Consider the following 3,766-nt stretch of genomic DNA (forward strand, 5'->3'; position numbering starts at 1 on the left):
TATTTGTCAACTTACTATAATTAGCATATCAAATATAATCTGTTAGGGGGTAAGAGTATATCATGCTATTCTAGTACCTTGACACATTATTTATAAGGAACATTGAAATCAGTATAAACAGAAACAAAACAGTTTACAACAGAAACTATAACAACTTTAATAATTATGTTATAAATTATTCAGAATCTTAGGTTAATTGGATGTTATGAAGACTAAGACTAAAGAATGAAGACCCCATTCTTAGCTTTTGTAGTACACAATTTAAAAGCAGAGTCTTAGTTACTTTTCATAGTACAAGAACAAAAACTTCCACTTCCTTTCCTGTAATTTCCACTGTTTACAAAGGGTTGATAATGTACAACAACAACTAAGACTAGCCTTTACTTTTTATAGTACCAAAATTAAGACCTCAGAATCTTAGGTTTAAGACCTTAGTTTTTGAGAGTATTAGTTTTTACGACACCTTTTAATAAATATATCTCTTTTCCACAAATAATGAATCCTGTCAATAATAATAATAATTGTCAGAATTGCTATTGTTCACATCAACACCATTTCCCTTACAAAACTCAAATGCACATTCTCAAATGGCGAAGCAAATTAATAAGTTTAGATACATTTTCATTGGCAGAGAAACTACATGTAGTCACGATGCGTGGATTAAATATGTTGTTCAACAACAATGTGAGTAAAATTGTTATTACCATTTGCTCCTATCTTTGAAGCATGATAGATTTTGCACAAAATTTTACTTTTAACACAAATGGTTTGTCTGGGTATGATCATTTTGACGAATGAAATGTTCGCATAACTGCCAACATTTTATTCGTCAAAAGTAACACATAACTGTACAAACCACTAATATTGAAAAATAAAAATTTGCCAAAATTTGTCACGCTTCAAGGATCGACACAAATAGTAGTATTATTTAATTCATACTACTACTTTAACTGAAGATATCCTAACCCTTACTCAAATTACTTTATTTCTCTTTGTAAAAAATTGATGATGATAATCTTTACAAAATCAAAATTTGTGCAGTTATTGATCCCTAAAAATAATAATAATAATAGCTTCCTTATCCCAATGTAATTGCACACTGTACATTTTGATAACAAAATTAAGTATCAAAACAACCTTTTTTTAAGAAAATTACTACAATTGTATTCTAGAACTTATTAACTAATTAAATAGCAATAAATGAACTTAAAACTTTTCATTACCACAGACTGTCCGATGAGGTCCATGTTTCCTTTTATTGAATTATTTAATTGCCTTTTTTCTCCTAGATGACAGTTTAGAAACAGCAAGTGGTTCCAGTAAGTCAACTTTGTCAAACAAGACACTCTTTAAGTATTTACTTGGAATGAGGACACATGTTTTATGAGTCAAATGAGTCAATGAGTCATGAGTCAATGATTAGCAATAATTTGTTGATTAAGCCTAAGCCCTCGTTTCAGTGATTAGGCCTAAGCACTCTCTGAAATTTTAGCTTTCATTTTATGGTTTAATTAACTGCACTAACTTATTGACTCATTGACTCATAAATACTTGACACTTACTTAGAATACCATGTTGCAAAGAAATAGGGTAATCTATTTTGGAAGAGTTGGAAGCAAAGTAGAAAAATTGAATTCTTAAGTTTCACTCATGTTTTCCAATGAAGACAACAGAAAAAGTCTACATGATAACAGAATTCAGTTCTTGGAGAATTGAATCAGGATACCAACATAGCTGCTGTTTTATAATTTGGGAACATCAACATAGCAGTAATGACATCATGTGAAATCCAAGAATAAATTAAAGCAATGCTTTATTAATTAGTAATTTATTTTGTGACAATACCCTTTAGATAGCTAACATGAAAACTGAAACTATAAATTAGAAGAAAAAAATTAATATTAAGTATTAGTACAAAAAACATCTGAAACAAACTAAGAAATGTTGGGCATTTCCAATACCAGTATACCGCTGCTAGTTTTATATTGATGAATTTATCAAGTTATTAACAGGCAAGATTAAAGTATAAATACCTTATTGATAATATTTTCAAAAGATAAAATTACAGTCCTCCCCCCCCCCCCCCCAAATTTAAGAGTCCCCTCCCCCCAATTTCACAGACCATCTGAATCTGGATTGTATTGTTAACTTATTTGCAAGGAACAGTGGTAAGTCAAATTAATCCTATTCAATACCAAAGACTGCTTCAATGCATGACAAATTTATGCTATACAAGGCTCTGCTCTAACGGCGCCCACTCACCTGATGCAACTAACATTTGGCTTCAGGCAAGTGAGAAAATTTACCTGGTCGCCTGGCGGAGCACTCTGACTTATTGTATTTCTAGCAGATAAGGTGGCTAAATATTTTAATATGCTGGTGGTTACACTTTACAAAACCTCTCAGAAAATGTTTTTTCTTCGTACAAAACAATCGGTTCAAAGACTTTCCATATGATTTCACATGTAACATGATCCGTGATGATCATGTACTCAAAAAATAGCATTAAATTTGGAACATTTCTTGGTTATAGTTCTGAAAAAAATTTGTTACTTCTATTCTATTTTAATATTTTTATAATTTTTCGTTGCTGCGCCTGCTTGTCTAAAATACATTTAAGGTTATGGTTGTTTTTCCCCTGTATATGAAATAATGAAATAAAAAAGAGGAAAGAGATCATGTTATTTATGTTGTTTTAGAAACAGAGCAATCCCACATTATTTTTGGTTTGTGGCAAATCATTGGGTGCCCTAAACAAATAACACTGTGACTGACACTTCGACGGAATCCACAAAAAACTCATTCCACAAAACATTTACTGATAATATAAAAAAAAAAATAGTTCAGTTCTGTCGTGTAGCCATGATTTTCGTCTAGATCAAGATGACTTGCTTAAATAAAAATTGAAAGCTTTTGAGCCGCAGTGGTTTCGTTGTTTTACGGCAGTTTTTACAAAAGCTCCACCAGAATCAAGCGGCATTGATTCATGTTTTGAAAATTTATTTTCAACCCAACTAACCAATAAAAAGGTTTACCTGTATTAGACTCAAACGTTTTTACATAAAGCTGCCTCAATTGATCTTTACTTTTTCACTTTTAAATCTTGAAAACATCGGTGACATTAGGGCCAGGTTATATTTGAGAAAATACACCACGGCTTACTCTGGCAGCGGCCTACATAAGACACAACCACCCCATATAAATGGTACAAAATCTGCGTTCGTAGCTTTCTCAAGCCGCATCTTATCCAGGCAAGCAAGTTTATACTCATATAAATAGTTTCTTTCACGTCTTATGTACACCGCAGCTTATTTTCCCTTATAAACGGCCCTATTGCCACCTTTCTTGTTTTTCTCAAGTATGGCGTGAAAAATTTCACAGGTTGCGGGTTTTTCTTGCAGTGATTTCGATGATCACCAGAGCAGTAGCAGCAATATTTTGCTCAGAGAGAAATGGATGAACATCTCACTGCGTTGTTCATAATTAATTAAATCATTAATTAATTTGAGCAACCAACTTGGAGGGCTGGGTACCCAAGCTAAAATTTTGGGAGGCTGAAGAGCTCCCCGAAATTTTCCTTAGAACACAGCCTTGCTATAGTTTCTTGAATGGAATGATGTAATAATTACATATTAATCAAATTGTAGGAAACACAGCTTACTGTTTCCCCCCCCCCCCCCCCTCTTGCCCTAGATTACAACCCAAACATGACAAGATTTACTAGTGGAACCATTAACAATGATGATTACGACAGTGATTGCACATG

The sequence above is a fragment of the Montipora foliosa genome, chromosome 2 (genome assembly GCF_036669935.1).
Source record: "Montipora foliosa isolate CH-2021 chromosome 2, ASM3666993v2, whole genome shotgun sequence".
Lineage (NCBI taxonomy): Eukaryota > Metazoa > Cnidaria > Anthozoa > Scleractinia > Acroporidae > Montipora > Montipora foliosa.